Raw genomic sequence first — 21362 nt, 5'->3', positions numbered from 1 at the left:
ACTCAAGAACAGAAGAGACAAAAGAAGTGATGAGTCCAGAAGCCAGAACATTCAGACAGAGACAGTAGCGGAACTATAAAGGAGCAGCCACCCACGGAGGGAGGGTCCCAACTGGGAACTGGGATCTTGGCAGGCATTTGCCCAACAGAAGTTGTAAGTACAGAGGTAAGGTCAGCCAGAGAGAGATGGAATTGTGGAGGAGAATCAGCCTATGTTAGAAATGCAACCCAAAGATGAGAGAGAAGGCACAGAAATAACCTGGCTGCTTCTTCTAGTCCTCCAATTTCCCAGTTTTGCCTCCCATTATCCATAGCTAAGCAGAAAGCAATTGGCAGAGGGATGATAGAAAATCAAATCTGCAAATGTCAGGGCCCCAAGACACTAAGCAGAGGACTAGGAAATAGATCTTTTCTCAAAGTGAGGGAGTCATGATTTGAGGCACTTGGCAGGACATCCAGAAGTTTGGACTAGGAAAGAGGTAAGATATGTTGGCTTGGAAAGTTCTGTGATGTTTCCAACAGCATCATAATAACAGACAGAAGTATTCACATTATTAGTGTTTAAGGTAGGTTTTATAGCAAAAAACAGAAATCTCAGGAATATTTTTAAAATATCTGAGTTCTTGGATCAGTGGGAAATTATGCTTATGAAATCGTTGCCAAATTTCTTGTAATAAAAACTGACTATTGAACACTTATAATGTGCCATTCTCAGTGCTATTGATGTGTTTTTAAATTTAATCCTCACAAGAACTATATGCAGTAGATATCTCCATTTTGCAGATAAAAGGACAATGACTAAAAGAGGTTAAATTGTCTGAAGTCACAGTGGCAGTGAGTGGGAGAGTCGCCCTTCAAACCCCATATTTCTGATCTCCAAGCTCTGTCATTGATCCCCATGCAATTCTACCCCAATCGATAATGACTGAATGATGCTTCATTATCTGTTATTTATAATCACCTTTTTGGAGCAGATGACTCTCTCCCATTTCCACAAGGCTGGCTCACAATAATGATGGTTAAAATTAAATAGGTGTTTTATATCCAAGCCACTCACAGAAGGTGAAGTCATTTCTGCTTATATGATCAATGATTTTTTTAAAGGCTATATTTGCATTTTTAATCATCTCTTTAATCACCTGTAATTTCTCTGTTCTTCTATAAGACAGCTAAGAAGATAGCCATTTATTGATTTCTAATGTGACGGGGAGGGGAAACATCAATTCTGCTATTTTTACTTTAGACTAAATTAGATACGTATTTGGTTAAATATTTACCTAAAGGGCTTAATTAATTAATGATTAACATCTGATACATTATGTAGAATGTGTGGGGGGTATGTGTGTATGTTTAGGAGGGAGAGATACAGCAGGCTATTCTAGAACTCTCAAAATTGCATAAACCAATGGTATTCCAGAGGGTATTTTTTAAAAAACAGGTATCAGTATGCAGAATAACAAAATATGTGCTGTATACTGAAACTTAATCCTTATGTTTTCCTATATAATGCTACCCAGATTACACTGGACATTTTTCTCAAGGAAATGTATCTAACAAAGTAGTAAAAACTGGGGTATCATTCTTCAGTTGCATTCATTGGACATGAAGAAAATGTATTTTCTTCAAGCTGGAGCCAGCACAACGCTGGGTAGAGGGCACTAGTCAGGGATTGTGGCTTCCCATCTGTCCTCTCCTTTCCTCCATAATCTCGGACATGTTACTTAACCTCTTTTGTTCATGGTTGTTTCTCTGTAGTATGAGGCACTTACTTCCTGAATTTCTGACCTTAAATACATGTGAGTGTAAATGACATGGTTGTTAAAAACTTTGCAAAATATGAAATGCTATACGCGTTTAAGTTATAAATATTCTGCTCAGTTATTATATACTGGTCTAGATATATATATGCATATACTGTAAATGTTTTCAGACACACAAGCATGCACGCGCGCACACACACACACACATACACACACACACACACACACATACACAGAGGCCTGGAAACCATGCCATGTATGTGACACACACTATGCATGTGCGTGAATCATGAGAGGTCCTAGAGGGGTGGGGAAGGAAGATCCATTGGTCTGATAGACTGCAGCAATTTCCTGGCCTGTATCTTACCAGTAATCTCTCTTAATATGTTGAACAAATTAAACAAAAAGGGTAGAACGTTGTGCCATGCACTGCTGGAAAAGGCATGTGTGGCAGAAAATAAAATTATTTCATCAAATTATACTGTGTTTCCCTAAAGGTTTTTCTTGGTGAGATTGGGAAAAAACATTATCATCTCATCCTGACTTAGAAGAATCTAGGTTAATACTTTCTCAGATAAATTATGAAAATAACTTTCCCATGATTTACATCTAGAAAAATGAGAACTGTCAAAAGCTAACATAAAGAGCAGAACTGCATTTACTATTATTTTAAATATTTCTCTATACAAGAAAACTCTACTGCTGAAAACTAGAGAAATGTAAAAGTTTTGACTTAGGGGATTTAATTTCAGCCAATTTACCTTCTTTTATAACAAACACAAAAGTGTAAAATGTCATATTCTTCTGGTTGAATTACTGGACCATCTTTTCACTAGCTGTTGCCAAACAACTTTATAATTACTAATTTTGCTCATTTACTAGGTTTTCTTCTTTTTAGATATGCCAGAGATCAGCCATTCTGATTGTCCTTATTTCAGAAGCTACATTAAAGAAAACTGCAATCCACAAATTTCTATGTGTGTTGGTCTTAATTTTCTTTCCGACTTCCTTAAGTCTGCTATTTATCCTTTAATCTAATTCTTGAAATAAAATATGTCACACAGCAAGTAATTGGCACAGTACCAGAAGAAAAACTGTATGTGAATATGCTTAGGGTCTTGGACTTCAAAACATCTTTTATACCTAATAAAGAAACACAGTTAGGTAGATTTGGCCACATGAAAATAATAACTACTGATTTGGAGGTACTAATTTTCATATTTTATTCTGGTATGTATCCTAAAGCAGCAGAGGGTTACAATTTTTTTTCATAATCAACATGAATGTATCTTACAAGTAGAAAATGACAAACTTTTGTGCAAAATAGTGTTAGGTACTTGGTACTGATCCCAGGTTTCTAGATAGTGGGGCTGGGAGGTTAGGGGCTGACAGTAGGCTGGGAGAAAGATTGAACATCTTGCCACTTCAGAAGACCAGAACTTCTGGGTTCAAGCATAGATAAGCCACTATTTGTTCTAACTATACCTCTGTCCTCTATATATTTACCATAAAAAATGTTCACAGACTATGAGAATAATTCATCAATTTTTATTTTAGGTAATATTATGAGTTTTCATCTTTTCTTATACCTTCACAGATATTTGTGTTGCTAGAATAATGACTAAAGTTTAGATTCAAAGACAAATTACAGAAGAGTAAGTACTCTTGTAGAATGCAAAACTTCAATTATGAGATATTTAGGTAGTTATTTGATTTTAAAATAAAATGGAAAACTAATCTGTGTGTATCAGTCATCTACTGTGGCATTTGAAAACTATAAAACCGAAGCTTAAAACACTTATTTCTTCACAGTTCTGCAATTTTAGCTGCATTCAGCTGGATAGTCTTTCTGCTAAGCTCACCTGGGAGCCTCTCTTACAGCTTGCTGGCACTGAGATTTCTGCTAAGAATGAATGGCCCAAAATGGTTCATGTTTCTGGTAGTTTTCCAGAACAACCACCCAGGGCACCTCAGTTATATTCTATACAGCAAGAGAGCCCAAATTTCCTACAGGGTGAAAGTAGATGCCTTAGGTCCTGTTGAGGCCCAGGCTTACAAATCACACAAGGTAATTTCTACTATTCTACTGATCAAGACATAGCACAAGCCTACTTGATCCAAGAGGTAGGAAAATAGATTCTACCCCTTGACTTGGGATAACAATCCAACATTCCATAAGTAAAACTATTCTTGCAGAAAAAAATAATTACAACAGCTAATACGTATTGGAACATTTACATGTAGCAAAGCAACTGTTCTAAATACTTAACATATATTAATTTTCAAACAGCTCTCTGAGACAGCTACCACTATTTTCTTTTTTTTTTTTTTTTTTTTTTTTTTTGAGACGGAGTCTTGCTCTGTCGCCCAGGCTGGAGTGCAGTGGCCGGATCTCGGCTCACTGCAAGCTCTGCCTCCCGGGTTCACGCCATTCTCCTGCCTCAGCCTCCCAAGTAGCTGGGACTACAGGCGCCCGCCACCTCGCCCGGCTAGTTTTTTGTGTTTTTTAGTAGAGACGGGGTTTCACCATGTTAGCCAGGATGGTCTCGATCTCCTGACCTCGTGATCCGCCCGTCTCGGCCTCCCAAAGTGCTGGGATTACAGGCTTGAGCCACCACGCCCGGCCGGTACCACTATTTTCATACTTTTATAGATGAGAAAACAGGATCACACAGACCTAAATGTATTAAAACTGTTTCAATAATTAAATATTGTGGTATAATCCTGATGTAGAAGTAGAAAGACTTAATTAGAACAAAATAGAGAGGCCACAGTTGCTTCTAATTGTATATTATAATTAAATCTAAAATAATGCAAAAATGTACTATGCAACAAATTATTAATTTATCTGGCAACTATTCAATAAAATGGATTATAAACAAAAAACTTGATATACATCTCACTCACCAAAATGAAATCCAAATAAGCTGAATATGTAAGTATGTAAATACTAATATTATAGAAGTATGGGAATAAAGTATGAATAAATATATTTAAAACCTTAAACCAACCAAGCACATTTAACATATTATAAAATCTTATAGTGAGGGTGGCTGTGAATACCAGAAAGCCAGAAACTAATTAAGATTGTATTATATAACAATAATAACAGGGAAGATTCATTAAGAACTTATAGGCAATATCCTAAATGTTTTACATATATTGTAACATTCAACACACACAGTTTCTATAAGGTAGGTGCTATCATTATTCACAATTTACATATGAGGAAACTGAGGCATAGAGTAATTTATTATCTATAGTCACATAACTTATAAATAGACAGGCTAGAATTGGAACCTCAACATTCTGATTCCATAACCTGTGTTCTAGCATAAAAATAAAATGAGCTTTTTTAAAAGCTCATTAATAAATGACCTTTTTAAAGTTCATTTCATATTTTGCAAAGTTTTTTAACAACCATATGATTTACACTCACATGTATTTAAGGTCAGAAATTCGGGAAGTAAGTGCCTCACACTACAGAGAAACAACCATGAACAAAATAAAATAAAAAACACATTATAAAATTGAAGGCATGAAAAAATGGGAAGATATTTATAATGAAGATAGCAGACAAAATATTAACACGACAAATGGAAGAATCTTAACAAATATGAAAAATCTTAATATTAAAGAAATTGGCACCTAATAGAAATGGGAAGTTCACACAGAAAAAGAGATAGAAATATTCAATGAATACCAGAAAACATGTTCAATTGTACAAGTAATCAAATAAATGCAAACAAAAATAGGAATTATCCTTCTCAATTATTTGTCTAGGAAATGTGAAAGTAATGAGTGATGCCAAGTGCTTTTGAAAATATGGGGAATGGAGGCCGGGCGCGGTGGCTCAAGCCTGTAATCCCAGCACTTTGGGAGGCCGAGGCGGGCGGATCACAAGGTCAGGAGATCGAGACCACAGTGAAACCCCGTCTCTACTAAAAATACAAAAAATTAGCCGGGCGCGGTGGCGGGCGCCTGTATTCCCAGCTACTCAGGAGGCTGAGGCAGGAGAATGGCGGGAACCCGGGAGGCGGAGCTTGCAGTGAGCCGAGATCGCGCCACTGCACTCCAGCCTGGGCAACAGCGTGAGACTCCGTCTCAAAAAAAAAAATAAATAAATAAATAAATAAAAGAAAATATGGGGAATGGCAATCCGTATGAACTGATGGAGGGGGTATAAATCGATAGACATTTGACAAAATGCACCCAAAGTTTAAATGATTACATTCTGAAAACAGGTAATATTTTCTATAGAAATTTTTCCTAAAGAGATACCTACACACATAGATACAGATGTACTTTTATCATGTTATTTATGAAATGAGAAAAAGTAAAAGAGAGAAAATCATCTTGAACCCCCTCAATAAGGAATGGTAATGAATTTTTGAATAACTATGTCATAAAATAACAGGCATCAATATGAATGATGTAAGTCTATTAATACTGACATTGAAATATTTATTTATTGTATTAGTGAACGGAAAAAGCAGGTCGTAAAGCATTCTGCAATGTGTGACACTCTTAATATAAAATTGTATAGTAATACATCGAGAAAGTCTGAAAGGATATTCACATTGAGGTTAACATGGGTTGTACCTGGATGTTGAGATACACGGGAATTTTTATTCTTTATGCCTTTATTATTTAACTATTTTACAAGAAGAAGTGTTCTCTTTGTAAAGCAGGAAGTTTGACTTTCTGAATGTGGTGGCTTGAAGACATTGAAGAATCTTCTCCCCACCAAAAAAAACAAGTCTAAAACTGGACCAATTGTTAAAAACAGACATTTCAGAGCTATAGTTAGCCAGTGGTAAACAAGAAAGTAAGAAGTGTTTACTCATGAACGATTACCAATGTTTTGTGTAAAAACAGTGGAAGTCTACCTGCAGCCTTCTTTACCTAGCTTGCTTTTTCCCATACACACACTCACACACATGTGCACATAAACACACACACACCTAGTCAGTTGGCATGGTCATTTTACAAGGGTGGGACAGGTATGGAAAGCCAGCAGCTTTGCTGCTAGCAGGAGTGACCTTGATTTGGACCAGAGGGCAATAATTGTGGATGGCAGTATTGTTAGTAAAATTATCCAAATAAATTGAGAAAGCATTATGCTAAACTAGCCTGGGCTTGCAATCCCAATTGAGGGAAAACACTACAATAAGAAAAATACAAAACTATAAAAGCAAAACTGTAGCACTGTATTGTGTTTATAACATATACAAAGTTGTCATATTTTATTGGAATTAAATCAGGATTACCTGGCTCAGATTGTGACAGTTAAGATGTATAGTGTGCCCCTAAAATAATCTACAATTACCACTAAGAAAATAACTCAAATAAAGACTTAGAAAAATGAAAATGAAAGAGGAGACATTACTACAAATCCTACAGAAATAAAGAGGTTTATAAAGGAATACTATGAACAACTATATGTCAACAAATTACATAAATTACACAAAATGAATAAAATTCAGGAAGAACACAAACTGTTAAAATTCATTCAAAAAGAAAATAGAAAATCTGAATAGGTATAGAACAGTAAAGAAACTGAATAGATAATTTAAAACTACCCCCAAAGAAAAGCACAGGACAAACTGGCTTCTGTGGTAAATTCTACCAAACACTAAAAGAATTAATGTCAGTTATTCACAAAGCTGTTCAAATATCAGAAAGAGAGGAAATAGTTCTCACCTCATTCTATGAGGCCAGTATTATCCTAATCTTCAAATCAGAAAGGCATATCACAAAGAAAGAAAACTACAGACCAATATCTGTTATGAATATAGATGTAAAAATCCTCAATAAAATTCTGCCAAACAGAGTCTGGCAACATATATAAAAGGACTATATATCATTAACAAGTGGAATTTATTTCAGAAATGTAAAGTTTATGAAAATATTCACAGAGTTGAGTAGCCATCACCACAATCAACTTTAGAATATTTTCATCACCCCCCAAAAAATCCCTGTACTCATGGAAAGCCTCCCCCATTCCCCTCTAAACCTCCCACTGCCCCAGACCCAAAATCGATTAGTATAACACATCACAGTAATGGGCTTAAAAACAAAAATTACATGATCATCTCAATAGATACAGAAAAGGCATTTGATAAAACTTCACACTTTCTGATAACAACATTCAACAAATTGGGAACAAAAGGGAACCTCCTCGATATAATTAAGGGCATCTATGAAGATCTACAGCTAACATCACACTTAACAGTGAAAGAGTACTTTCCTCCTAAGATCAGAAACAATATAAGAATGTTTGCTCTTACCAGAACAGGAAAATCTGTAGAGACAGAAAGTAGACAATAATTTTTGAGGTCTGGGCAAGGGAAGGTTTAGGGAGGAATGGGGGAGTCTGTCCCATGAGTACAGGGATTCTTTTGGGGGTGATGAAAATGTTCTAAAATTGATTGTGATGGCTACTCAACTCTGTAAATATACTAAAACAATTGAATTTCACATTTTAAATATGTGAATTTTATAGTGTATGAATTATCTAAATAAAGCTGTTATTTTAAAAGACAAAGTAAAATGGCACATTACAATATTTGCTCAATATAAAAAATGTAATAAAGGAAGAATAGAGGAACAAAAAACACATGATATATATCAAAAATAGACAGCAAAATGACAGATGTAAATCCAACTGTATCAATAGTGTCTTTTAAAGTATATGAACTAGGGCCGGGCGCGGTGGCTCAAGCCTGTAATCCTAGCACTTTGGGAGGCCGAGACGGGCGGATCACGAGGTCAGGAGATCGAGACCATCCTGGCTAACATGGTGAAACCCCGTCTCTACTAAAAATACAAGAAAATTAGCCGGGCGAGGTGGCAGGCGCCTGTAGTCCCAGCTACTCGGGAGGCTGAGGCAGGAGAATGGCGTGAACCCGGGGGGGCGGAGCTTGCAGTGACCCGAGATGGCGCCACTGCACTCCAGCCTGGGGCACAGAGCAAGACTCCATCTCAAAAAAAAAAATAAAATAAAATAAAATAAAATAAAATAAAATAAAATAAAATAAAATAAAGTATATGAACTAAATAAACACTCCAGTGAGAGGGCAGAGACTGTCAGACTGAATAAAAAAGCAACATCCAACTGTGTGTTGTCTACAAGAGACACTATTTGAATTTAAGGAGACAACTAGGCTGAAAGTAAAAGGATGTGAAAAGATATACCTTGCATATAGTAGCCATCAAAAAGCTGGAGTGGTTATTAACATGAGATAAAACAGAGACTAAGATAAGAAATATTATTAATGTTGAACTCACTGAAGTAGAGAGAAGAACTGTGGTTATTAGAACATGGGAAGAGGAGTGGGGAGGGAAAGATAAGGAGAGGTTGATTACCAGATACAAAAGTACAGCTAGAGAGCAGGAATAAGTTCTAGTGCTCTGCAGCACTGTGGCATAACTATAGCTCACAATAATTCATTGCATATTTTCAAATAGTTAGAAGAGAGGATTATGAATACTCCCAACATGAAGAAATGATAAATATTTGAGTTGATAGATATGCAAATTACCCTGATTTGATCATTACACATTGCATACAGATATCAAAGTATCACTCTGTACCCCCTACCTATGTGTAGTTATTACATATCAATTAAAAATAAAATTCAAAAAATCAAAATAAAAAAATTACTAGTGACAAGGAAGGACATTTTATGATACAAGGGTCAATATATATGGAAGTTTTAAATGTACCACACATCACATCAGAGCCCCAAAGTACATGAACCAAACACAAACAGAATTGAAAGAATAAATCAGCAGTTCAACAATTATAGGCACAGATTTTAATAGCTCATTTTAAGTCATTGATAGAAAAAGTAGGCAGAAAATCAGTATGGATATTGAAAACTGAAACAAACAACATTTCCAATCAACTTGACCTACCCGACATTTACAGAACACTCCCTCACAAAACAGCAGAAAACACACTCTTTTCAATGACAAAAGGAATGGTCCCCAGAGTGGACCATATTCTGGGCCATAAAATAAGTCTCAATAAATTTAAAAGACTTGAAATCACTTAAAATATGTTTTCTGAGACCAATAAAATTAAATTAGAAGTTGTTAATTATAATTATTAACTCTAATTTAATTTTAGTTAAATTAGAAATTGTTCATTTTCTGTTGTTAATGAAGAAATTTGGGAGATTCCAAATATTTAGAAATTGAACAGCACATTTATAAATAACCCAAGAGTCAATTAACAAACTACTTTGAAAATAAGAAAATATCTTGAATTACATGAAGAGGAAATATAATATATAAAAATTTGGGAATGCAGCTAAAGTAATACTTAGAGAAAAATTAATTGCTTTAAACATATATTAGAAATAAAAAAAACTTTAAGCTTTCTCCACCTAAAGAAAAAAAAAAGCAAAAGACCCAAATTAAGTAGAAGGACATCATAAAGATCAGCGCTGTAATCAATGAGTAAGAAAATAGAAAACCAACAAAGAAAATCAATGGAACCAAAAGTGTGTTCTTTGAAAAGTCAGCAAAATTGATAAAGAATTAGACTAATAAAATTAGGAATGAAAATGAGAGCATCAGTAATTTCCACATAAATTTAAATGATTATGAGAAAATATTACAATTCATTTTATGCCAATGAATTAACAACTTGAATAAAATGGAAAAATTGAGACAAAGATACTTATTATTAACAGCAAAAGAGAGTCAAGAAAAAATAGAAAATTTGTAGAGAACTCTAACTGGTAAAGAAATTAAGTTAGGCCAGGCACAGTGGCTCAAACTTGTAATCCCAGCATTTTGGGAGGCTGAAGCAAACAAATCACTTGATTCCAAGAGTTTGAGACCAGCCTGGGTGACATGACGAACCCCCTCTCTACAAAAAATACACAACTTAGGTGTGGCACACACCTGTAGTCCCTGCTACTTGGGAGGCTGAGTTGGGATAACTGCTTCAGCCCAGAAGGTGGTGATTGCAGTGACTGTGATTGTGCCATTTTACTCCAGCCTGAGTGACAGAGCAAGAGTCTGCCAAAAAAAAAAAAAAGAAAAGAAAAGAAAAGAAAAGAAACAAAGGAAGGAAGGAAGGGAGACAGGGAGGGAAGAAAGGGAGGGAGGGAGGAAGGGAAGGAAGGAGGGAAGGAAGGAAGGAAGGAAGGAAGGAAGGAAGGAAGGAAGGAAGGAAGGAAGGAAGGAAGGAAGGAAGGAAGGGAGGGAGGGAGGGAGGGAGGGAGGGAGGGAGGGAGGGAGGGAGGAAGGAAGGAAGGAAGGAAATTAAAATTAGTAATAAAAATCATTCCCATGAAGAAAAGCCTGAATTTACTAGTGCATTCTACCTAATATTTAATGAAGAAAGAAGAAAAGATACCAATCCTGCACAAACTCAGAAAGTAAAGGAGGAAGAAACACTTTCTGATTCATTCTATGAAGTTAGCATTACTCTGATACCAAAGCTGGACAAAGACACCAAATGAGAAACAACTGTAGACCAATTCATTTAGGATTAATGAATACAAATACAAAAATCTTTAACAAAACATTAGCAATACCAAATCTCGTTAACAGGTCAAAAGGATTATATATCATGTCCAAGTAGGATTTACTCACTTGGATGTGAAGATACAAAGTTAGTTTAACATCCAAAAATCAAATAGTATAATACACAATACCAATAGAATAAAAGACAAAAACCACATGGCCACCTCAATAGACCTAGAAAAGCATTTGAGGAAATTCCAGCATCCACTTATGATTTTAAAAAATACTTCCAACAAACGGTGAATAGAAGACAGCTTCAACTTTATAAAGGACCTCTTTAAAAACCCTAGCACTAACAACCTATTTAATAATGAAAGACTGAATGCTTTCACACTTAGACCAGAAACAAAGCCAAGATATTTGCTCTCACCGCTTCTATTCAATTCTGTGCTAGAAGTTTCAGACAATGCTATCAGGCCATACACATAAACTAAAGGGATATAGATTGGGTAAAAAGAAATAAAACTGTCTTTATTTGCAGATAACATGATCTTGTGTGTAGAAAATCTTAAGGAAACATAAAAAGGAAAACAACCTAGAATTAGTAAACATCTTTGAAAGGTTGCAGGATACAAAACCAAAATTGAGAAATCAATTGTATTTTTTAATACTAGCAATAATCAAAACTTGAAATTGAGAAAACAATTTTATTTAAAATAGCATCGAAAAGAAATACTATACTTAAAAAAATTAACAAAAGAAATGAAAGACTGGTACACAAAAATCTACAAAGGATTGCTGAGAGAAATTAAATATTTCTAACAAAATGAAAAGCTATTATCTATTCATAGATTCTAAGATGGTATCTTAAGAGGTCAGTTCTGCCTAGGTTAATGTATGTATTTATTCAATTTAATGTCTATTAAAATTTCTGCAGTCTGTCTTAATAGAAATTGACAAGGTATTTCAACAATAAATGACAATGCAAAGGACCCAGAATTTAAAAAAAAAAAAAAAAAAAAAATCTTTGAAAAATAAGAGTTGAAGGATTTACATTTCCTGATTTCAAGATGAACTACAAAACTACAGAAATTAAACTAGTGTGGTATTGTGTAAGGAGATATCTAAATCGTGGATCAGAATTGAAATCATCACAAGGACAGAAAACCAAACACCGCATGTTCTCACTCATAGGTGGGAATTGAACAATAAGAACACTTGGATACAGGGTGGGGAACATCACACACCAGTACCTGTCGTAGGGTGGGGGGCTAGAGGAAGGATAGCATTAGGAGAAATACCTAATATAAACGACGAGTTAATGGGTGCCGCAAACCAACACGGCACATGTATACCTATGTATCAAACCTGCATGTTTTGCACATGTACCCTAGAACTTAAAGTATAATAAATGAATAAATACATACATACATACATAAAATAATCCCTAGCTATGATAACAAAAAAGAAATTGACAACATATTTCAACAATAAATAACAACACAAAGGACCCAGAATACCAAAAAAGCTTTGAAAAATAAGAGTTGAAGGATTTGCACTACCTAATTTCAAGATATACTACAAAACTACAGAAATTATGTTAGTGAGGTATTGTGTAAGGAGACATCTAAATCGTGGATCAGAATTGAAAATCCCAAAATAACCTTTTACATGTATGACCATTTGTTTTATTTTATGGGTGCAAGTATTTATGTAAATGTTTATGTTCCTTGTTCTATTACATTTTCTCAATTGCTTTTTTATAAAAATAAACATTTTGTTTCAGAATAATTTTAGATTTCCAGACAGCATGGAGAGTTTCATATTCCCTGCACCTTGTTTCTCCTATTGTTAACATCTTACATTACTATAGTCAGAATGAATAAACTAATATTAATAAATGATTATTACTAAATTCCATACTTTATTTGGATTTCCTCAGTTTGTGCCTCATATACTTTCTTATTCCTGGATCCCATCCAGGTTACCACATTACATTTAGTCACCATGTCTTCTTAGGCTCCTCTAGACTGTGACAGTTTGTCAATCTTTCCTTGTTCTTGGTTTTTGTTGTTGTTGTTATTGTTTGTTTTTACCTTGACAGTATTGAGGCTTACGGGTCAGATATTTGGTAGAATGCCCCTCACATTGGATTTTTCTACATGCTTTTCTCACAGTTACACTGTAGTTGTGCATTTTGTGAAGGAAGACCACAATGGTAAACTGTCCTTATCATCACATCATATCAAAGATACATTCTATCAACATGACATCACAGAGGATATTCACCTTGATAGCCCAGTTGCGGTCGTGTTTGTCAGATCTCTCCAGGGTAAAGTTGCTCTTCCTGACTTCCCCACCTCGATCCATATTGTACTCTTTGGAAGGAAGTCACTATGCACAGCCCTCACTTAAGGCATCCAAGAGCTGCATTCCACTTCCCTGAAGGAGTTATATTTCTATATAATTATTTGAAAATCTTTGATATGGGATATTTGTCTCTTCTTCCTCATTTATTTATTTATTTGTTTGAGTACGTATTTCTATTCCTATGAATTCTTGAGTATTTATTTTATATGTTGAGTTATAATCTAACACTACATTATTTATTTTGTTGCTCAAATTGTCCCAGCCTTGCCCACTGGGAGCTTTTTAAGTTGGCTCCTGTGTCACTTTGACTCTCATCATTTTGTCTTCAAAGCACTTTCTTACTTTCTGACCCTTCAAGTTCCCTAGGCCATTCTTGTATTTTCCCTGACTCAGTTCTAGAATCAGCCATTTTTCCAAAAAGTCCTGCTTCCTTTTATTGGAGAATGGTAATAGAAATCAAGATCTGCATGATTGGTGCGTTTGTTTTTTCTGGGATGTCATTGCTATAGGCTCTCTCAGGGATCACAGCTAGAAAATGTATGTGTATATACTAGCCTGTGTATACACACATTTCTAAACTTACACACATATATTTATATATAATGGTATCATGTAACATTTATTAATATGTGTGTGTATATATATATTTAAATGTGTGAGAGTTTATTTAGGTCTACAAAATTATTTTAGGACAATGCAAGCAAAATGTATTAAGACCACTGAGGAAGAAGGCAATAATATCTTTTGACTACACAATTGTATTCTGGTACTTATGCACAAGAAGCCCTATACTAGGTCACAATATTCATTGGAGCACTGTTTGGGATAGCAAAAAACTAGAAATAAACACTTACTAAAAGAGTAGTTAATAAATAAATGGTACAATTACAGACCATAAATTAATGTACAGTGGTGAAAGTAGATGATAGAGACCTATTATACTCAAAGCATGTTCTGTGGATCAGTGTCAGTTGGTAAATCATTTATTATCAATCTACATCAAGACGAGAACTAAAATTGAGAGGAAATATTTAGAAACTTTTATAGCAACTTGAAATAATTTTTATCTGTTAAATGAAATAATAAAAAATTTTGACTTATTTTATTACATGTTTCTAATAATTTATTTTATTACATTTTAATAAGACATTGGTTCATAATTAATTGAAAATTATTAAAGACAAAAACTTTCTTTTCCAAAGTTGGAGAAGCTAGATGAACAGACAGTAAATCCCAGAAATATAATGAGTAAAAAGAGAAAATTTGAGAATTGTAAATACAGTGTGTTGCCAACTATCTTATAAGTAAATATATACATAGTAAAATATCTATTGCTTATATAGTAAATGAAACAATAAAATATATGCAATTATACAGTAGAAGGCATAGGTATGTACTGATAAGCCATGCATGAGCATGACATACATTGAACTCTAAGTAGCAGCACCCTCTGAAAAAGGGAGGAAAGAAAAGGGAACAGATCCCTGGAGTGTTAGGAGCTTCAACTGTATCTGTGATGTTCTGCTTCTTTTTAAAAAGATATCTGCAACAAACCACATGGGACAAAGTTGATTTCTTTTTAATGCTTGTTCATGGGTATGTGGGTGTTTATTACATCATTGTATATCTTCTTTTATGTTTGAAATATTTCGTAATAAAATACATGAAAGCAAACCGGGCCAGGAGTGGTGGCTCATGCCTGTAATCCCAGCACTTTGGGACGCCCAGGCAGGTGGATTACCTGAGGTCAGGAGTTTGAGACCAGCCTGGCCAATATGTTAAAACACTGTCTCTACTCAAAATACACAAATTAGCTGGGCGTGGTGCCATGTGCCTGGAGTCCCAGCTACTTGGGAGGCTGAGGCAGGAGAATCACTTGAACCCGGGAGGAAGAGGTTGCAGTAAGCCCAGATCATGCCACTGCACTCCAGCCTGAGTGACAGAGCGAGACTCTATCTCTAAATAAATAAATAAAAGCAAATCAACGTTTTTTCCAAACGCAATAGAAACTGCAGATTGTTGGAAATTTTTCATAAGAAAAAAAATCAAAAGAAATCTAACAGATCAAAGCTCTTTTGAGGGGGGACAGGGTCTCATTCTTACTCTGTCACCCAGGCTGGGATGCACTGGCATAATCATGGCTCACTGCAGCCTTGACCTCCCTGATCCTCCCACCTCAGCCTCCTGAGTAGCTGGGACTACAGGCATGTACCACCATGGCCAGCTAATTATTTTTTTTTCACAAAGGCAATCCCAGGTTGCTCTCAAACTCCTGGGCTCAAGCAATCCTCCCACCTCAGGCTCCCAAAATGCTGGGATTACAGGAGTGAGCCACTGCACCCACCCTAAAGCTTTTTTAAATTATCTGACAAACTTTAAAACTTTCAAAAGTGATTGACTGAATATCCCCTATATATGAAAAGCTATGCAAGGGGTACTGGGAATGGGAAAAACTATTTATTGAGGATATAAAAAAACTATTTGGAAGAAATCTGAAACTAAACAAAGGGCCTATTAGTCTAGATGTCTTGATATGTACCTTAAAATACAACTGGATCCCTGTATCTTAGGTAGGATTTCACCTTAACAGAGATAGGATTTCTATTTTTATTACTTCATTTCCCCATATTGTCAGTATTCCACATTATACTGGTCTTAGCAATATCACTTGGTGAACTGACATTTCTAGAAACAGACATCCTGAGGTTCATACGAGGGAGAAAGTTTCTAACAACAGATACTGGACAGATGCTTTTCTTTCCTCTTTCTTTTTTTTTTTTTCTTTTCATTTTTTTAGAATTTCAAAGTTGGGCAAGCATGATCTTTATGCTGTTGCTTAACTGCTGGCCGGCTGCCTCCACAGCAGCCTCAGAATAAGTGGATTTCCTTTGTGTCTGAAATGATCCAGCACCAGATGTCAGCCTGGAGGTTTCCATCACTCAGCAGTGCTGGCCTGCCATATCACCTAGCACTGAGAATGATGCTTCAGAAACAGTGAGTTCCAATCCTGTTTCGTCAAACTGAATGAGAAGGTAAAGGGAGTTTGACTTCCTTGAGGTGAGGCTTTCTTTGACCTATGAGAAGTTTGTTGTTAAAAAAATAGAAATGCAATCACTGGAGAGATATAAAAGGTGAAGCTAAGCTGGGCAGCTTGTAAATCATTTAATAGTGTACATGTGACTTAACAGACACAGGGTCAAGGTTTCCAGAGAAAGTGATTCGATGCTGATTACATGATACTAAAAACGGAGAGATGCTTCTGTGTGTCACTAAACAACGAGGACAGAAGAATAGCAATAAATATTCATCATTATGACTCTGACCCTCTGGGCTCTGGTCACTTTCAATATTCTTCAGTGAAATCTTGAGCAATTAAGATGGCTGATTTCCCAGGGAGAGAGCTTTGTGTTAGCTAAGCATGACCGAGCACAAAAGCTTAGAAGACTCCTAAAATAGCAAACCCTGTTGAGAGGGCTCATATTTTTCTTTTCTGAATTCACAGCCTGAGTTAAAAGTGACTGTTGATTAGAAACAGGTATCCAATTGTTAAATTCGTCTGAAAAAAAATAAGATACTTGCTTGAGATGTTTGCTTGTATCTAGAAATTTGCAGAAATTTACAGTGGTCATTTGGGGGTGGTTCCAGATCTAAAGAAAACAATCAGAATTATTTTACCAAGGAAAGGAAAATAAAATGCATTACAGTTAAAGTTTCTAGTTACTTGTAAAATTCTCTCTTTTCCCTTTGGTCATGTTTAAAGAATAAAAATCTGAGGCAAAACCCAGCCTGATAGGTAAATTGAGATCTATGGTTCCTAAGCTATTTTTGTAGTACCACGGAGTGTCTCCAACTAACCTAAAGATTTCCTAATCAATTTTCTACCACCTAAATATTTATGTTAAAACAGAAATGCAGGAGCAGAGGTGAGGTTTAGGAAATTGCAAGTCCACATCCACGTCCTGTCCACTCATTCTCCCAATAGGCCCTCCATGGCAGTTGAGAGCAACAGCTCTGCAGCAGGGCTAGAATTCTGCTTCCTCGTGGTAGTTGCAAAGTCACTCAAACGCTCTGTATCTTCATTTATTTTCTAATTCTAAAAATATTTTTTCTATTGTCTAAGTTTTACTTTTGTAATAAGAAAATAGAATTTCATAAGGAAATAAAAGATAGTTTGTTGAAATTCTAGCATTTGGTCTCCCAGGGCACTTTCATTCCACTGAGGGACAACTTTCAACTTTTATACCTAAATTTGATCCCTCTAGGAAGAAATTTCCAGCCATTTCTAAGATTGAAGTCAACAGCTTCAGGACTGGATTTCCCATTACTAAATTATTTTGGTTCTTCTTTCATCTATGTTGGTATTTGCATATATAATTGCAAGTACCAGAGATTAGTCTTAAAGCAGTGCACTCTAGTATTTGGTGTACAAGTGGAAGGTTCACTTGAGTCACTCCATCTCCAAAGGAGCTGAGGTACCTGGCTAATAGGTGGTTAAAGTGAGAAGATCTGAAATGTGGTCTATCTTCCGAACCACCCAGAGATCTTTTTAAAAACTTCCTGGGACACTGTCCAATGCTGCTGAATTAGAAACTCTTAAGAAGGAAGTAAGAAGGACTTACTCAAAGATCTGACCTGTGTATTTTTTAATACCACCTAAGTGATGTTAGTAATTGGGCAGTTTTGTGAACAGCTCATTGTTAATTGGCCAGTTTGAAACCAGGTAATATTAGGAGAAAGTGTCAGTCTAAGATTTAATCATGTGTAAATATACATGGTATATCCTTTACCATTTCCTTTAGAAGATTTCTTTGTTTTAAGCCTATTGGCTTCCAGTAACAGAAATGCAAAGAGATTTTCTGGCAGTACATTCTGTACTTCTGGTTCCTTGCATTTGGGCCAATTCTGAAATCAAAAGGTGCTTGGAAAATGATTTGAAGAATTGAAAGATGGTTCTCTAGCAAGTAATCAGGCTTCAGGTTGGTGTGAACAGCAAATGAATATTCAATTATTTGTATGTCAATTGTTTGTCAACCCTTTCAGTAGAACTATAACATCAAGGTGTAATAAAGGTAAAATTTCACCCCACTTTGCTGACTTTAGGTGTTTCAATCACAATTGAAAAGATTCCTTTCAATCAAATCACAGATACTAGCATTATTCAAAGAGTGAATAATGCAATAGAAATTTTCAAATATTTTGCTAATCCCTTTCAAAACAAATAACCCTTCTGATATTTCCACTGAAGTTATGTATTGTAACTTAATATAATATAATAATTTTAATATGGCTTGGGTAATAAATATAATCAACAATTTTTCTTTCTACTGAGGGAAAGAGATGGGGTGAGAGTAAATAATGGTAGTTCCTTAGACTCAGTTTTTACCATAAGAAGGATTTGAGTAGGCAGGTGACTCCCTGGACCGCATTTCCTGAACTTTGCAACCTGAGCATCATCAACTCTACTCATTCAAGAGAGGGGCATTTTTTCAAATTTTCAATTAAAAAATGTATGTTCATTAAACTCAAGAGATTTCTTAAAGGAGTTTTAACATCTACCAAAAAGCCCATGGGGATATCATTTTATAAGTTGAGATTGCTCTTTAACTAAGCCCAAATATTTCCAAGATTTATGTTCTAACATTCAAATTTCAAGTAACTTGTCAATGCACACTCCAGTGTCACATTCTCAAAGTTAAAATGCCAAAATTTTAGATGGCGTTTTATAGTGTACTGGTATGCCAGTTTTGACTGTAGTTCCTTTAAAATATTTCTAAGATAAAAGCTTCATTTTTTGTTTTTTCTTATGAAACAGGATCTTGCTCTCTTGCCAAGGTTAGAGTGCAGTGGCGCAATCACAGCTCACTGTAGCCTTGAACTTCTGGGCTCAAGCGATCCTCCCACTTCAGCCTCTAGAGTAGCTAGTACCACAGGCACCCACCACTACACCTGGCTAATTTTTAATTTTTTATTTTTTTTTTTTTTATGTAGCGATAAGGTCTCACTGTGTTGCCCAGGCTGGTCTTGCACTCCTGGGCTCAAGCCATCCTCCCACCTTGGTGTCCGAAAGTGTTGAGATTAGAGGCATAAGCCATCACACCTGACCTACAACTTAGTTTTTAATTGTAAGATAATTTATCATGTCACAAGGAAGGAGCCTTATCTATAGGATGATTCCGATTTGGAAAGATCCCAAGTCAATAATGGAAAAAACCTAAGTCTGAATCCATAGGTATTCTGAGTTAAAAGGACACTGCTTTGCCTATTCTTATTTGAGAACCCTTTAGAATCCAAGCATTGTGGGAGAAAGCAGCAGAGTGGATTCTAGTTATTTTCCAAATCACTTTAGCTGGGGAATGAGTGACCATACAGGCTGGGAGAGACCATAAAGTGGACCCTAATAGCTTCAAGGCAAAGGAGGGAAGGACCAGACCAAGGGAAGTAATATATTTCTTCTGTTGATAAAAAAGCTGTTACTTTTCAAGGTTGCCCCAAATCAGTCATTTCTTGTGTTCCAATTTATTTAGCATTCTTTTTAATATCATGGATTCAAAAAATTCTTTCCTTCTCCAGGAAATTTTTTAATCATATTTAGTTAACCAGCCAAATGTATGAAAATTTCATTTGAAGTACAGTATTTTTGAAATATTTGGCTTAGCCCCATAATGCAATGCCCAAAGTGCCTTCTGATTTTTATTCCTAAGTGGGTTTTCATATTCAATTAAATTCTCTGGCATCAAAGCTATGTAAGAAACATTTTTGGCCAAAGATACTTCAGTTACCTTTAAGTCCTCCAGGGAACACCTCTCCAAAAAACTCAGGTCATTTATTCTTGAAACTCATAAATGTCAATGCAAACATACCCTGAAGGTTCATTTATCACACAGAGGTTGAGAGAACCTATGATTGGAAGTAGAATGAATAGTAATAACTTCTGAATATGTTCCATATTTTTGTAGGCTCTGCAGTCTCCAGTATCAGTTTTCTTTTGCTACTCCAGAGCTGGAATTTATTAAGCTGTATTAAGGATAGGACTGAGATTCATATTTCAAATATTTTTGCCAGTCTTCCATGCAATAGCAAAAAAAAAAAAAAAAGTGTTCACTGACACTGATAATTCCCACCATTACTGACAAGTTTCACTGTTTTTTTTCTTCTTTTTTCCAGCTGAGAAAATATTTGCTGTTGAACATCTGGCTAAGGAATGTTCAAAGTCCAAAAAGGTCTTGTATATTATCTGGGTGAACTTTTAGGGGGGGAAAAAAAGTAACATGGAGTATTAGGCATTTTCCCAGAAATGCATTTTCAGAGGAAATACTCTGTAACATTTCATGAGAGTCAGAACATTCTGAAAATAAAAAGATAGAATAAAAGACTTTGATTAATATTACAAATTATTGCCCTGTGAACATTGAAATGTGCCATTCTAGGAGGCTCACCTTAGAACCATAGAATCCCCTGACAGCCACGGCCGGCAGACTTAGACAATGCATGTGCTAGACGGCACTGTCTACTCACACTTGTGTCTGGCAGGAAACAAACAGGCAAAGCTCTCAGAATTCAGATTAGAATGTTCTTCCCTGCTTGTGTCAGTACTTCCTTTGAGGATCAGAAGGAAAGCAGTGGTTGTGAGTATAATTCAACATTGGGAGACCTAGCACCAGATTAAAGAGTAAACTTGTGCATGTTTGTACAAACACATACAAATGAACCTCCATGAACTATAGTATCTGTGAGGTTACTCTAAAAGTCT

General features: G+C 35.6%; 1 long non-coding RNA gene across 1 annotated transcript in view; it reads left to right on the top strand.

Moving 5' to 3' along the window:
• Positions 1-16499: 16499 nt before the first annotated feature.
• LOC105499727 (uncharacterized) overlaps positions 16500-21362 on the top strand; it is a 28502-nt gene continuing 23639 nt past the window's right edge. Inside the window, exons 1-2 of the long non-coding RNA XR_011623023.1 lie at positions 16500-16669; positions 20777-20832. This is a non-coding gene — a long non-coding RNA (uncharacterized lncRNA). The remainder of the gene's footprint in view (positions 16670-20776; positions 20833-21362) is intronic.

The sequence above is a fragment of the Macaca nemestrina genome, chromosome 5 (assembly GCF_043159975.1).
Source record: "Macaca nemestrina isolate mMacNem1 chromosome 5, mMacNem.hap1, whole genome shotgun sequence".
NCBI classification, from domain to species: Eukaryota; Metazoa; Chordata; class Mammalia; order Primates; family Cercopithecidae; genus Macaca; species Macaca nemestrina.
Note: the sequence above shows the minus strand (reverse complement) of the source record. Positions and strands in the feature narration are given on the sequence as shown.